This window comes from Hyaena hyaena, unplaced genomic scaffold (assembly GCF_003009895.1).
Source record: "Hyaena hyaena isolate Hyena2069 unplaced genomic scaffold, ASM300989v1 scaffold_265, whole genome shotgun sequence".
NCBI lineage: Eukaryota > Metazoa > Chordata > Mammalia > Carnivora > Hyaenidae > Hyaena > Hyaena hyaena.
Genome location: NW_024080899.1, coordinates 1819379 through 1836546, shown reverse-complemented (window position 1 = coordinate 1836546; position 17168 = coordinate 1819379).

Sequence of the window (17168 nt, the reverse complement as noted above, 5' to 3'; positions counted from 1 at the left end):
CTCTCTCTCTCTCTCACACACACACACACACACACACACAAAATTAAAAAAAAACTTTCAAAAATATCTTTCAAAAAGGATCCATGAATTCATCACTGAACATCTCAAAGAAATAGAAGGGACTTCTAAAAACAGCGTCTGTGCCGATAGGAAAGAATGCGGCAGATCTGACCTTTTCTACCCTTTGTCTTCCTGCCCCTTGGTAGATGATACTGCTTTTGTCCTTTTACCTGTTTGTAAAAGAGAAAGTCACAGGCCCCTTCCAGTGTAGCTACCCATTTTCCACGTATCTACCTCTACTGGCAATTAGATGCTGTGCCGTCTGTGGGGATGGAAATCATGACTTTCCAATTTGTTCTCACTTCCCTTTCAACTCACAGCCCAGTTAGATGGCACTTGGTGGCAATCAGGGGACAGCACACAGTAAAGAGACAGGCACAGGAGCAGCTTTGCACTGAGGACCCCACCACGCGCTGGAGAGATGGAGTCTACTCAGGGCAACGCAACTTCGCAGGGTGACTGCCTGAGCTTTCTTCTATAGATAAATGTATACACCTATTTTTTTTTTCTTTTTAAAAGCCCCAGGCCACATGTACTAACAATTCAGATTGTGTTCAGGAAAAAAAATCTTTCTCACTACACACACACACACACACACACACACAAACACACACACACACAAAGCAAGAAAACCAACAACATCCAAAGCTTGCTACAAGAACACAAAAGGTCTACGTTTCTCCTCACCAAGAAATACCCTCCTGTTCCCAAAGATGGGGACTCAGGATGTTTTTCAGGCCCACAAACAAGGGCCATTCCATCTGACAGGCAGCGTTTCTGAGTCTGCACAATACTTTCAAATGTTCCCAGGAGCTCCCTGCCCTTGTGAATGGCTAGCTGGCACTGTTGGCTGCCTCTTTCATTCCTCTCTGCTTTGAACACAGAAGGTGATGTATTTTTTTTTCAATGTTTCCCAGAAGTAGTAGTGCCTACCCAAGTGTAGACGGTGGCTCCGGATCGTAGGTGGATACCGATTGGTCGTTGCTGGGACACTATTCCTAGAAGTCCCCGGCAGGGAGTCTAAGAATAATGTCAGTACATTGCAGACCCTACGGGTGCCCGTGGGCAAGATGGGTATTTTGGGATCTCGGATGGCATGGGTAATTCTGGGACTTCTCGCAGGAGACAGGTAACTGCTATGATGATGCTGTTTTCCACCCTTTATGATGACATGTTGGAGAAACACTGCTAATTAAACAAACGGGAGATGAACGAGGCAACAATAATAAATTGTGAGCTATTTTAAAACACTCAAAAACATCCAAAAGAAATTAGGTGCAACGCAGAAATGTGAAACCATGTTTAAATGATTTTTGGAGTTTCTTTCAGAAGTCAGGTGCTAAGTAATCACATAATTCCTCATTTCCATTGAGTTCCTTAAGGGTCCTCATTGGGAAAGGAAAAAAGAAAAGAAAAGAAAAGAAAAATACCACAGCCTAAATAATTTAAATGAAAACGTATCTAAGGATGTGATGTGACAGAATGTCTGTAGCTCTAGACCGGACACATCTTGAAGGAATATATCAATGTTTTTCAAAAATTATCTGAGCACTCTAGAAAGCGTTAACGCTTTTTTAATTACAAGGTTTATGTCACTTGGTGAAATTTTAATGTAATGAAACATTCAGCCGGACCTTGTGCTGGATGTAAGAGAAAATTATTCATTGAAAAATCAGACCATAGGCCACCTACTGTTTTTTTTAACAAATGGTTGAACTATCACGGGGTTACAGAACTTAACATGTAAATTGCAGTAGAACTTATAATTTCTGATTCAAATCCCCAAAGACTGCCATTTAAGTCAAATATATGAGTGAAATTTTGCTTCCGTGCCATAATAATGCAGTGAAATGGTCAAAAATCTGAACATATCTAGAGTAATTATTAACCCAATAATAATGTATTTTTAGTTATTTAATCAAAGGTATAAAAATTATTAATGTCAAATTCTTCTTATAGAAATGAAGTTTTAAACACCAGCATTTAATTTCAAGGGTGACAATGCTAAATCTAACCCATTAGGGGATTTTCCTGCAGAGCCAAGTAGTATAAAGCGAGAGAGAGAAAGATTACTGTTCATATTTCAGGTCATTACCAGGAAATAGCAGAAAAGGACTATTTTTCTCCAAAATGGTCTTGAACTAATTTTTAACATTAACTGAAATTGATCAATCTCCCGTAAGCTCAACTTGATCTATGGGCTGAGACAAAAAGCACGAGGAAAATCCCACAGAAACCCTGTGCTTCCCAGGTCCACACGGCAGGAAGTGCATGGCGCCGGGCATTTCCGCCCACTCTGGCCGTGTCCAATCGCTTTCTGTTTTGTGCATCAGGGAGATCTGAAAGGTGACTTTATGTCACCTGGTAACAGTAACAAATTTTGTCCCTTTGGCTCTCATCCCCTGGATGTTAAAAACCTATTTGTAAAACGGAAATTTGAATTTCTGCATCACCTTTGCTAAGGATGTCTGGTTGCCCACGAGCTCCCGCATTTATGTGCTTCTAGCACTGTCTGCATCCTTGTCTGTGTCCCTGAGACCAAGTTCGCACGTTTCCATTGATAATATAGAAATCTCGTCATCTCTTGGTGCTGCCTGCCTATACCCCAAAGTACCAGGAGGTAATATTTTGTTTTTGCAGCCGTGAGGTGTAAATGTATTCTGTTCATTCTGTGTCCCCACTTTTTGGTGGTCAGCAGGGCCAGCAGGAACCTAACTCTGGTGTCTTGGGGAAAATGAAATCTGTTCTACAGTAACCGAAAGAACAGAGGCCGTTGAATAGGAAGGATAGGAAGGAGAGTCCCCAAAGTCTCCATCCACCCAAAGACTCAACCTCCTCCCACGCCCAGCATATCCATAGACCTCCCCTAAAATGATGAGATTGAGATATGTTTTCGTTTTCTCATTTGTTTTCTGAAAAAAAAATAAGATAAAATAAGATGTGCAGTTGAAATGGAGAAACAGGCAGAAAAAAAAGAAGAGAGTTCAAGGAAAGAACATGAGGAAGCCAGCAATGGGGAGCCAGTCCCGAAATACCCAAAGGCCATCGCACAGCCCAGACTCAAAGGGAAATAGAGGCGTCTGGAAAAAGAGCGACAGTTGTCAATGCATCCAGCAGTGATTCTTCCTTAAAGAGCCAGACCTGCCCTGACCACTCCCTCCTGCAAACGTGGGCTGCCCGGCCCTTCCTCAGCTGTGTCCTCCCCTGGGTCTGCTCCTCGCCACTCGGGAGCCCCATCCCTGGGTGTGCTCCTCACTGGGAACTGGGGTGACGAGGGCTGGGATCTCTCCCGGCCCTCCGAGCTGCTCCCCACCAGTGTGGATCCCCCAAGGTCCTGGAATCCACGCCTTGTCACTGCGCTTTCATCCCTGTCTGAGGTGACTGGTCAGCGTCATGCCACCACCTGCCTTTTCCCTCCACTGCCAAGTGCACTCGGCAAAGCTGTCAGTCCTGTGCTACTTCCGTTTATACAGAGTCTCATTAACACCTCTCTTTCCTCTGGCTACCTGCCACCACGATTTAAGGAGACTGTGTTCCTGAACACTCACAAGAAAGAAAAAACCCCGAAAACTATGTTAAAATACAGTTGTTGGGGTCTGTCTGGCTTTAAGCTCACAAACACTGAGCAATTTGGAGCCACTTCTAGCCGAGGCATTTCAATTTAGACAGATACATGCTGCCACCTGGACACAGGGTTCTCAGTGAATTGCCACAGCCATTGAATTTTCAAAATATGTTCCCATAATGGCCAGTATTTATGAATTTTCTGATCTGCCAGAGGGACCTCGGTCTAGAACAGGGAAATGACTCTCAGATATGATAAGTAGAGACCGAGGACATATCAGGTCTGTTACCGAGAACAATGTATTGTCCTACGAAAAGGTCTAATGAAGACTGGCAGAAGCACAGAGTGTCACTGCTTGAGCCTCAAGCCCTAATTCCCATGTCAAGGTCAACCCTGGGCTTCCACAGACTGTTATTTTTACCAGGTGCCCAAATGCCTTTTGGAAAACCAGTCCAGAGGGGGTGCCACGTCTGAGCATCCTCACGGAGAAGACGATCTCTGGATTTGGCACGTGCCTGCCGTACAGCAGACCCCCTCCTTCCCCAGGTAGACCGCGTGGGAACTGAGAGGTACGCATTTCTGTTCGTCATCGGAAGTGGTCCTCTGATCACGTCCCACAGTAGCAATATTCTCATCATGGTCTCCGGCGCCTAAGACCACAAACCTCCATGCTTCTTGGGCTTTTCAGTTTCTACTTATCTGGGAACCAAAAGTGAGCTTGTCTTGGCCTCTGCACTGTCCTAATGCCCCTGTCTCTGTGAGGAAAGAAGGAATCTGTCCAGCAGAATAAGGGCTGTGAACGCTGCTGTAGCCTCCGGCACGTCCTCACAGCAGGATAGGCCGGGGCACATTCAACTTCAATATGGCAGGCTGGGCATGAGGCTGGGTGCCATGTGTACTGAATGTACTGGAAGCCTTGACCAGCAGGGTCAGCCACTCATTAGCTGGATCCACACGGCTTGGCTAAACCTCCCATGTGCCCAGCCGGTGATAACCAGTTAGCTGCCAAACAAAGGGATGACCGTGGCCCCTTGTTCCCCAAGCCCCCTTTCACCTGTGGGTCTGTGCTCCACACCAACCACACTCTCCCAGAATCCCTGTTTGGCTTTTCTTTCTTTCTCGCTAGAGTTAGAGCCACTTCAACTATACAACAGCCTCAGAGCCTGCCACAGAGTGAATCCTGTTTTTGAGGGACCCACCACTGGTTTGGACGGATGTATTCACATAGATGATGCACAAATAGCACAATAGCTGGTGAATTGAGTGCCTGTTATGGGCTGGAAGAGTCAGGGAGACCCAGGAAGGAAACTGGCATGGGCCTAAGGAGCTCACTGGAGGAAATTGGTGACACCTTTGTGGGCCCCATGGAGGGAGCCTGGGTCCCCAACGGCCTCGTGGGTTCCTTGTTCCCTAGCTAATTGGAGCAGATCGCATGTCTCAGTGTGAAATTCTTAAAAAGCTCCCAGAGTAAAAAACTCTGGGAAGGAAACTTTACATCTTTGTGATGACTTTTCAGAAATGTCTTCAGTAAAGTAGGATATTTTCGTGGGGCCCACCTATATTGCTCAACATGGAGATGACCGAAAACATTGGACTTGTCAGGATTACGGGCCAGCGGGGGAAGACAGCACCTTAGCCGATGCACCTTGATCTCTGCCCACCTTAGGGCCCACCCCCCGGGCTGCGGCAGGCCGGTCCAGCTGTGTTGGCCTGGGCCAAGCTTAGGGAGAGTCTGGTACACAATTTGACAGGGTGTCCCTGGTACTCAGAAAGCATGAGGGCTCGGGGTGACACTGCCCCCTGGGGCAATCCCCGCTGGACAAGGGGCCCTTGGCATTTTGAGTGAATGGTTTTTGCCTTTGGTTTTTCTGTAACTGTATGGCAACTAATTCACTCTGCATCTCGTATTACTTGCCTCAAGCAAATTAGAACATAGGTATTGGAGAAAAATACTTTTTAAAACATGACTGTTGTAGACAGAATGTTTTGTGTCTCCCCCACCCCAAATTCGTAAGTTGAAGCTCTAACACCGGTGTGATGATGTGAGAAGGTGATGAGGCTTAGACAGGTCCTGAGAGAGGGGCTCTGGTGATGGGGTTCGTGCCCTTAAAGAAGAGATCAGAGAGAGCTCATTGTCATTCTCTCTACCCCCCCCATGTCAGCACACTGTCTAGGAGCCAGGAAGGGGGCTGTCCCCGGCCCCGACTGTGCTGGCACCCCTGCCGGGACCCTCGCCCCCCCAGCCTGGGGCGCTGGGAGAAATCGATGCCTGCGGTGAAACCACCCAGTCCGCCGGCCTCTGTTAGGGTTCCCGTGCTGCCCGATATGAGGACTCCATGGGGGGATCTTCTCGTCTCTAATTCAAGGGGACCCAAGAGCAGGAACATTGATCTTTGTGCTTGAAATTATAAAGAGCAAAACTGGCCTCATGAAAGAGAATGAGAGAAGAGAGGAAGAAGAAAGACGATGACAAAAAAAAAAAAAAGAAACTCTCCAAAACCATTGATATTGAGGCAGAGGTTGAGAGGCCGAATGCCAACCTTCAATTCAAACTGATGTTTCGAGCCAGCTTATCCACTCCTAAAATATTTCTGTGTAATTGAAGCGTTTTCACAAATGCCTGTGTGAATGGCATGGCTATAATAAGCATCTTTTCTGGGCTAGATTACACCCTCGTACCAAGTTAGAGTCCTAATTATCAGGTCTTCTTGGGAGCACCTGGCTGAGCGAACTTGTACTAAAATATATTTAATTTGGTTTTATATAGCACCTTTTAGTACACACTGTGCCTTATTTCAAACTGCTTTAATGAGTAATGAATTAGATGCCGGCAGAGCAGTGACTCCTCAAATGAGTGGAAGAGATATTACAGGCTCAGCAATAGCTCAAATTGGAAAACCAGGGCTCCTGCGGCAGCTCGTCTCCTGTTCTCTGCAGGAAAGGTCACACTGTCACGCCTTCCCATGTGGCTGAGGGCAGGGGGGACTGGAGGAACCGGCACGTGGACATCAACATGCCTACCGTGGGGCAGGTGCTTGGAAATGGGACCCACCCCTCGGTGATGGGACGATGAGCAGCCTGGCAGGCAGAAGGAGACTGGAGAGCACAGAGCCACCACAGCTGCATCCCGGTAAGCAAGCAGAAGTGGGTCCAGCCAGCCGGCCACGTGTGTCCCCAAGAGTGGGTTGAACGTAGCATCTGGGAATTTGATGAGAGATGATTTTAGCAAAATCAGGCAGGCAGGGACTGAAACTCAGAGCCCTACCTCCAAGCCAAGACCATAATAGGGTCCCTGAGAGGCCCAAAGAGACCAAATTTACATATGTGTACGGTGACCATGGCATTACTTTGCCCAGGACCGAGAGGTGCTAAGTTGGAAAAGCCCCAGGCAGATGGGGACAAGCCAGTCACTCAGGTCTAGGGCAGCACGTCTCAAAGCTCGGACCACCTGTTCATTAAGTGCCCAGATGCCAATGCCCTCGGGGAGGTAGGATTCAACCACTTGCCTTTAACCAGTGCTGTTTTTGCTTCATATTTGCAAACAGCTTCTGAGATCCATTTTCCCAGAGAAACTAAAACCAGCAGCAAATATTGTATCGACAAGGAGAGCATGCTGCGAAATCTTCCCCAAAGAGAGGCAGGTCCCAAGGCCAGACAGAGCTGGGTCCGCTCGATGGGCACAAGTCGTCCAAACAGTGGGGAGAAGAGACCAGAGGGTCGAATGCCACGTAGTGTCCCCGCAAGGCTAGAGAGAGCAAAACCCTCAGAAAGTGAGTGAGCTCCATCAAGGAAGGGTTGGAGTCCCGCTGGGCACCTGGTGGCGCATCCTGGCCAAACTACCCCCCCCCCTCCGGGGCGAGGAGGTGCCACTGGGGTGTGACCCCTTAGAAAGAATAAACCATCTTTTGTGAGCTTCTGACCTGGACCAGAAACTGTCTTACGGTCACCTTCAAAACACACGTTACCATTACTGCCACCTAGTTAGGTACATAACACTGGCTCCATTATTGATGAAAGACAACCAAATCCAGCAGAAGTGACTTGCTCTAGGTCATAATGCAAATAATGAAGAAAGTCAGGCATGTCAAACTCCAAAGCCCAAGTTCTTCTCATTTTATCCACCCACCACCCAAATGCAGCACCCTTTATTCCAATGGTCTTTTTTGCAAATATTTCCAGGACAGATGCTATTTTATGACTTTCCCCAGCGGCTGTCCAATTTGCCACAGTCTGCACTGCTACGGAGGTACAGGCCCTTCCTGTTCCCATCTTGCCACCACAGTACCCCCTTCCCACCCACCCCCTTTGCACCTGTGTGGCCTCAAGAAAATTCCATGGGCTTTGCTTTCTTGTCTGTTTATCAAGAACAGTAATAGCAACTTCCTCATAGAGTTATTGGAAGCATAAAATAAATTAAAGATAAAATAATGTAGGGGTGCCCGGGTGGCTCTGTTGGTTAAGTGTCCAACTTCCACTCGAGTCATGATCTCAAGGTTTGTGAGTTCGAGCCCCGGGTCGGGCTCTGTGCTGACAGTTCAGAGCCTGGAGCCTGCTTTGGATTCTGTGTCTCCCCCTCTTCCTGCCCCTCCCCTCCTTGTGCTATGTCTTTCTCTGTCTCTCAGTAGTAAATGAACATTTAAAAATTTTTTAATAAAAAAAAATTATGTATCCTACCACAGAGTAAATGCTCAATAAATATAAGCCATCAGTCTACCTTTGCTGCACAATAAAATATACACGTGAAATGGCCACTGGACTTGCAAGAGTACAATATAGACCCCGACAGCCATAGGCTCCGGAAAGAGAAGAGAGCTCATCTGTTTTGTTTTCTGCCTGAGGTTTGTTTCCAGCTGCAGCCATCATGAGATTATATTCAATGGCTTGTGGCATTCACGGGAGGGTCTAGCTGAGTACACAACAAAAGTAATCTCTCTCCCTTCCAAAAACACAATGGGAGCAGTGGCTGTTGGGTATTGATAGCAACCAGAGAGCCAAAGCCCGCCGTGGGACAAGCACCTTGCATCAATTACCCTTTTTGCTGCTTACAATCATCTTACAGATTCATTCATTCATTCATCCGCCAAATATTTGCCCGGGGCCCATTCCCCGCCAAGCGCTGTACTGGGTGCTGGGGATGCAGAATGAATAAGCCATCCCCTTCCCTTATCAAGCTTACCATCTAACTGCAGAGGATAGGGGTGGTGCTATTCCGTAGGTAATCTTAACCTTCTTTGATAAATGGAGCCGAGGTTCCATGACATTCGGTAACATCCCAGTGACAGGGCCAGTGTGTGATGGCACCTGAACTGAAACTCAGATCAGCCCATTTCTAAAGTTTGCCTGCCACCCTCATAACACATGGCTTCTCACCTACCGAACAGAAGAAAGAGTCAAATGGCAGAAAACAATACAGATAAGTATAAAGAAGCTACTTTTGGAAGCACAGAGAAGGGAGTGATTGCAATTGATCTGAAGAGCCTAGAAGACCTTTAGAGACAGTAACTTTTCATTTGGGCTTTACGATGACTCAGTTTCCAGGCCAGAGTGGTATTCCAAGTAGGAGGAACAGCATCTGCAAGAGAATGATACTCAGAGAGGGGATGCGGGTCTCAGGGCTGCAGGAGGTCCACAGGGAGATCGCAGGGGAGGGGAGAGACAAAATGAGAGCCTGAGACATGCTGGAGAAAGGAGCCGTGGCCGTGGACACCATCATACAGAATTTGGGTATGGTTGTTGGCACAATGGAGAGCCTCGGGGAGTTGAGCACTGAAGTGGTGGCAGCAGCAGGTGACCTGGAGTGATGAGCACGCCACACCTTCCTTCTTCCCTTGGCTTCTCTGAGAGCTCTTCCTGCGTCCTTCCCTGGCCTACAGCCCTGGGAGAAGCTCTGCCCCATACCCTCCCCAGCTGCCCCCACTCCAGAGTGGGAGAACCCACTTGTGCCCTCCCATATATTCCTGAGTCTTTCTTGCCCTTCTAAGTGGTACCCATTCAGGAGCAATTTTCTTCTCTCATGACCTTCACAAGCTCCCGTCTCTGACATAGCAAACACCCCCAACTACTGTATCAGAGAAGCACAGTGAGCCCCGGTTCCTTCCCCGTGAGGTGCAGTGTGGAGGGTGGAAGATGGAAGCTGAGGTATCAGGCAGGCTGGAAATTGTGGCGCTGCCACTGACCAGCCACAGGGCCCGAATGAGGTACCTCACCTCCTAGAACTCACTTCTAGTTCTAAACGAGATGGTGTATACGCCTGGCCCGCGGCCAGCTTCAGTAACCGAGTGTGGACACCTCCACCACCACCTCCTCCCATCTGCCCAGTGGCTCAGCCAGATGTGCCCCCTGGGCATCCCCAGGAGGAATGACATTGGAGAATCCTGTTCATTCTGGTCCTTCCTGGAAATGGACGTCCCACATCTACGTGTTAGATGGCAGGAGAGGCCCCCTCATAAAAGAAGTGGTTTAGCTCCATACAAGCCAGAGCTCTACTCCTTCTCTGGCCGTGACAATTTTATTTTGTCCAACAGCAAGACACAGAGCTCCCAGGCCAAGACCTTTGAGGTCATCTGGACTCGCCTCTAGAGAAAGAGGCCTTGTCACACCCATCGTCGAATCCTTATTGTGTCTGCATTCAAAATATATGCAGAATTGGGTCCCTTCTCATCCTCCCTCTGCTGCCACCAGGGTCCACACCATCTGTCACCTGGATTGCTTCTCTACTTCTACTCTCTCCCCTTTGCTGTGAATCAGCCTTGCCAACATAATGAACATAGTACTTGCCCAACATTTCAAGTTACTCAAAATCCTGTGGGTCACCCTACAGCCAGGGACAACTTGACAGACCTCTGTGCTCAGCTGGAGCTCAGCTTAATTTTCCGGCTTGGTGGTCGAGGAACAGGGGACTGAGTTGGCATGGTTCTTCTCTGCCCTGTGGGTCACTCGGCACTCAGTGTCCAGAAGGCCACCCAGTCTCGGGGAATCAAAGGGCAGCAAGCCAGGGGCAAGCCCCATACCCACACACTCTGCACCGCTGTCTCTTTGGTCACATGGCCAACCCCAAGGCAGCGTGGGAGGGATCACCCAAAGGTATGAATGCAGACAGGGCAGTACCGAAGCCAGTTTGCAAGCAGTCTAGCATGGCTTTGCTTCCCACCACACTTCACAAGAGAATACCCCGGGCTCTGACCCCGGGCTGAAAGGGCCCCGTGATTGGACCCTGGGCCATTTCTAGTGCCAAGATCCTACCTTTTTGCCTCCTCATTTAGTGCACTTCGCCCACATCAACATCCTTGACGACCCTCAAACCTGCTGCATTCGTAGGTTCTCCAGAGAAACAGAACCGATAGTGTGTGTATATATACAGAGACAGATTTATTTTAAAGGAATTGGCTCACATGGGACACCTGGGTGGCTCAGTCGGTTAAGCATCCGACTTCGGCTCAGGTCATGATCTCATGGTTCGTGGGTTCAAGCCCCACATCAGGTTCTGTGCTGACAGCTCAGAGCCTGGAGCCTACTTCAGATTCTGTATTCCCCTCTCTCTCTGACCCTCCCCTGCTCACGCCTTCTCTCTCTCTCACACACACAAATAAATAAAAACATTAAACATTTTTTTTTTTTTAAATGAATTGGCTCGCATGATTGGAGAGGTAGGCAAGTCACACAATCTGCAGGGTAGGCTGGCAGGCTAAAGACTCAGAAAATAGAAGATGTTTTAGCTCAAGTCCAAAGACGGAATTCCTTCTTCCTAGAGGGATGGTAGACTTTTTTTCTCAGGGCCTTCAACTAATTGGGTGAGACCCACCCACATGCTTTTCTCAACACCTACTGATTTAAATCAGTAAGATGTTAATCTCATCTACAACATGTCTTCCCAGTGCTACCTAGACTGGTGTTGGACCAAATACCTGGTTATTGGAACATAGCCAAGTTGACACTGAAAATTAACCATCACAGCTGTCAATCACACCCTCCTCTCCTGGTCTCTGTATATGCTATTCCCTCTGCCCCAAACACCATTCTCCTAGCTTGACCCTTCAATTTTACACACCTCTCTTCCAAGTTCATCTCAGGGCACAAAATCTAAAATATAAGTTCTTTCAGGGTGCCTGGTGGCTCAGTTGGTTAAGCTTCCAGCATCAGCTCAGGTCATGATCTCAGGGTTTGTGAGTTCAAGTCCTGCATCGGGCTCTGTGCTGACAGCTCAGCATAGATCCTGTGTCTCCCTCTCTGTCTGCCCCTCCCCCACTCATGCTCTGTCTCTCTTTGTCTCAAAAATACATGAGCATTAAAACAATTTTTAAATAGGGGCGTCTGGGTGGCTTAGTCGGTTAAGCGTCCGACTTTCGCTTAGGTCATGATCTCGCTGTTCGTGGGTTCGAGCCCCGTGTCTGGCTCTGTGCTGACTGCCAGCTCAGAGCCTGGAGCCTGTTTCAGTCTGTGACTCCCTCTCTCTCTGACCCTCCCCTGCTCACACTGTCTCTCTCTCTCTCCTAGAAATAAATTAAAAAAAAAAAATTAAAAAAAATTTTTTTAAATATAAGCTCTTTCACTCTTTCACTTCTTTGTATAGTTTTTAGTGTCCCTTAATTCTTGACATATTATATTGGATATATATTTATTTAGTTGATTATCTTCCCCACTAAAACTAAGCTCATGATGGTGGAGCTTTGTCCCCTTTGTTCTATTTATCAACAACGCCCAAAGCAGTGCCTGGATGAACACATGGTCAAGTGTTTGTTGAATGAATCAATGAATCAATGAATTCATTTTATGACATGGAGCAGACTTTCAGCAGCGTTTTCCTAAACTGCACAAATATTACATTAAACTAATAAAAATCATAACTTTGAAAACTTTACAAATTTATTAGACATTTGCCAAGTAACACAATGTGGCTTTTTTATTTCCTCATCCATTACCTGGGAACCTGAATTAAGTTGTCCTGTTTACCACCAGGTTTGAAATTACTAGTGTTAAGAGAAACACCTTCCTTACTCACTGAGAAATCACTTCTGAAATGACAAGAATGAGAAAGAAAGTAATGCAAACTCTGTTTTTATTAAAACCAGAGCTCACCTGTAACCACACACCAGCACCTGTGAAAGGCCCCCCAGCACAGAGGGAGGCAGAGCAGGGATGCAGGGAGACCATTGGGGGGCACATTTGGCTGTGGCTGCAGAATTCAAGTTAAATTTCCAGGTCACAATTCTTTCTAGAAGGCAACATACCAGAAAGGAACAAAATCCAAGATGCATGGTTTGGAACCAAAAAAAAAAAAAAGTATACCAGGGCTATACCAGTTCCAGTCTACCAGATTCTGTTTGGCATCATGGAGAAGCAAGAGAAATGTATCTGAATGAGGGAATGCATATTCGTGACATATTTGCAGAGAAAGTGGTCTGTGGGAGAGACGGACAAGGAGAGAATGACCTAGAGGTAGTCTTGCAGTTGACCTTTTTGTTTGGGGACAGGCAAGTGCCAAAACAACACAGAGCCTTGAGAACTTCCCTGCTAATCAAGAACACTGGCCTGGCCCTTGCCAACATTAAACTTCTAAAGCCTGGCTCATGAATAATTCATCTCTTTCCAGGATGAATAATAATTTTTTTAAAAAAATGAATAAGCACAGAATATATTTAAAATACTACTGGAAAGGGAGAAAATGGACAGGAAAATAAATGGTAAATAAAGAACACTCACTAGAAAGAGGTTTCCACAGAGCAGATGAAAATTGTTACCAAACGAGCCCCATGAATTTTTAAAAACTTAATGAAATAATTACTTCTTTAATACAAAATCTCAGTGCAGAGCTACAGGAGTTCAGAAAATATATAGTGCAGCAAGAGCAGAAGAAATAAGAAAAAGAAGCAGAAGAGAAATAATAATCATCACAGAAATGAAGGGTATGTTGGCAACAATGCAGTAAGAAGAGCCACAGCTAATGACGTGGAAGGCAGGACTGAGAAACTGAGCAAATAAAATGGAAATAAGTAAAGCTGTCTGAAGTAAGAGAAGGGAAATAATATACAGATAAGGCACAAAACGCATACATAGTATCCCTGGAGCAGAGAGCTGAAAAACTGTACCAAAAAAGAAAAAAAAAGACTTTGAGATATAATTTAAGAAAACTTTTCAGAAATAAGATACAACTTGAGCCTGCAGGTTGAAAGAATACGTGGACCCAAAAGCACAGTGCAGAATGGTCAGCACTGAACCACATCTACTGAAGGCATCGATCCTCTCAGAGGGGAAGCAGCCTTTGGGGACCCAGGCGAACACAGGTCCGCTCTAAGAACCGTCCACTCACAAAACCATCAGGGGAGGAAAGTGTTACCCAAGAATCTTGCACCTTCCCAAACTGTGATGCAAGTATTACGGGAAACAAATGGCCAGGAATTTGAGAGCTACGGTGTGTGTAAGCCTTTCTAACAGAAACAACTGGAGGGCACCTCAGACCACGAGGAAGCGAACAGGGAGACCGTTGGTGGGGAGCGGCCACGACCACGAACCCGCTGATCTGGAGTACTGCCCTGTGGCAGCGTAGAGCATCGTGACAAGGAACACGTCACAAAAGGTACAGGTCCCCTGATAGAAACACAGTTTCCACAGGCAGGCAGTGGAGAGGAGGCGGGCTCAGAACTAGCATTGGGTCACCATTTTTCTCATCGTTTACATCAGGGGAACAGAGATGTCATTTTCAAAGGTGATAAATCAAGTAACGTAAATGTATGTATAATTACATGAACGCAGTGAATGTAAACACTAAGGAGATAATATAATTTTTTTAAATTATATGTGTGTGGGGGGGGAGATGGCAGGAAATAGAGGTATCCTAACATTGTTGTTACTGTAGTTCTTCACAAAACACCAATTTTACAAAATAATAAAGTAATTTATGTTGAAAAATTAAGAGGAGAGAGAATCCACTCTCTAGGTTTTGGCCCCCGCCTTTAACATTATTTTACACCGGAGCCAGTTTCCTCTGGTGCTCAAGATGCATCCAGAAATCTGAAGAAGAAAAAAAACAACAATTTCTCGTGGTGTGGTCACCAGCACATGGTGATGATCGGTAATCCCTCCATGTGTTAGACATTCTCACGGAAGGCTGAGTAATATACTCCATCATGTCATTCAACCCTCCCTATGTCCTCTTGAAGTAGGTCTTGCCTTTGGGTCTCATTTCTCAGAAGAAAACCTTGGTGGCCCACGAGGGTACACAGGTAAGAAACTGCAGAGCTGGAACTTGAACTTTGAACCCACTGGTTCCCAAGTCTGTGCTCTCAACCTCTCACACTGGAATGTCCCTCACCCCCAGCCTTTTCTGGTTAAATGTTTCTCACTGCTTAAGGCTCAGCTCACACATCGCCCTCCTCCTGAACCCCAGTAATTACCAGTACTGCCCCCTCTGTGCCCCACAGCTCAGTACTCACCTTCAAGGGTACAGTCCCTCTGTCAGCTAATACAGGCAACCGCTCGAGTGACTCGAACCGCATCGTGTCCGAATGAATGGAATCAACAATGTAGGAATCATATTAAATTCTGACACTAGCTTTGCCAATTGGCTCTTTTTTTTTTTTGACCACTTTATCTTAACATAAACCTTTGAGTTAGCTGAAGCAAAAGCCGGGGCACTTCACTTTGTGAAGAGCACTTAGCTAGCATCATGGGAGTTAACAAAAATAAAACATGACTTTGTCCCTAAGCTCGTTTCTGGAGTGAGTGGGGAGGAGGGTCAGTGGGCCAGGGAGAATAAACGATGCTGAAGATGATCGCAGAAACAGACACCATCTCTGTGTCATCTCCAGGGGATCTATGCTGCCTGGGGAATGTTAAAAATCTAAAATCAACCTTCGGCCCCATTTGTGGAACTGATTTTTCTCTCTCCTGTGCGTCTGTCAGTGGATGGGCAAGAGGCTCCAAAAACTTATATCTCTCGTTTCCACAGCTAACTCTCCACCTCCCACACAAAAACTGGGCTCTCATCTGCTGACTCTTAATTCTCTGTTTTGATGTTTGGTCCAGAAAGTTCTGGGGCAAGAGCTACAAAGAAGTTTAGAAATGTCTTTCTCAAATTTCCTTCATCCTTCTACACCTTCTCCAACTTCATTTCTCCCATCCCCTTTGCCTTTGCATGAGGTCTCAAGAGCTTATTACTTAGATCAGAACTGATGTAAATTACAGCTACTCTGTCTTGAATGATATCCAATATGGTTTATTAGGGTGAAGGAGACTTCTCTTTTCCTTTATGTTTTTTAAGTTTATTTATTTTGAGAGAGAGAAAGAGTAGGGGGAGGGCAGAGAGATGGAAGAGGGAGAGAGAGAAAATTCCAAGCAGGCTCCAAGCCATCCACACAGAGCCCAACACGGGGCTCGAACCCACGACCCATGAGATCATGACCTGAGCCAAAGTCGGAAGCTTAACCGACAGAGCCACCCAGGTGCCCCTCCCTTTAAATGACATACCCTATCCCTGTCCTGAAAGATCCGTTTGCTAGTTTTCTTTCCATTAAAAAGCACGATCCTCTTCCAGAAAAGATAAGGCCTGTTTTCAAGGGTTCCTCGGTTTCCCATTAACCAGATCCTGGGTAGAACGGAAAGAAAAGTTTGTCAACTCGGGAATATTCACAGAGATCTTACGTATCAAATCCCATGCTTTGTCCCTATGGAAATTGAGAATGTAGGCTGTTGGGAAACATTTGAGAAAGGGAAATAAATGAAGAAAATACATGGAAGGTGCAGAAGTAAACAAGTTTAGACTGACTAATGTGTTTCTCTTGTTTCTGTGGATCGGAGAAGGCCTCCAGGCCAAGCCCGGGCTTGAAGCACTCACCGGTTCACCTGGAGGGGCCCCACCCCGTGAGACTTCCCCTCCGCCTCTCTCCCCATTGCCTTTAATTGTCTCCATAGGCTGGTTACCCCAAGGTTGGAAGGAGGGACCCCCATTAGTGGAAAGAGCGCGAATTCCAGACGATTTCATTATCAGTTCTCCGGTACCATTAATTAACCAGTGGGCCAAGGCCTTGCCATGTGCCACACAGCTGTCACATCAGATGTCTTCCCCGCCACAATGGCGAACCGTACTGTCGCCAGGGCTAAGAGCAGACAGGGAAACACCAAGTGATGGTGAGGATAATTCATCACAGGCCCCAGCTCAAGACCGTTAGGAGAGAGATCCCTCATAGTTATAAAGCTGTTCGTCTTGCTCCTGACAGGAGAGTAGCTGGTGCACAGAGCAGAGGCTTGATGAAATATTATAAAATCAAACACCCTAAAAGGATGACCAAACAAAAGCCTTTTTCAAAGGCATCTTTATACCGGACTCTCTCTCCTAGCCAGAAGCCCTGCTAGTGTCAGAGGGGCCAGGATGACCTGAAACTGGACACATGTAAAGCAAAAGTGGCCATTAGAGAAAATGACTTCTTCTTTGGGACAGCAGGAAATGTCTGAAAATGTGAGTAATGCTTCTTCTGGCAAACAGCATAAAACAAATGTTGCCAGACCCGCTTCCTCATGTGCTGCGTTGTACTTTTATGCATGTGCGCTG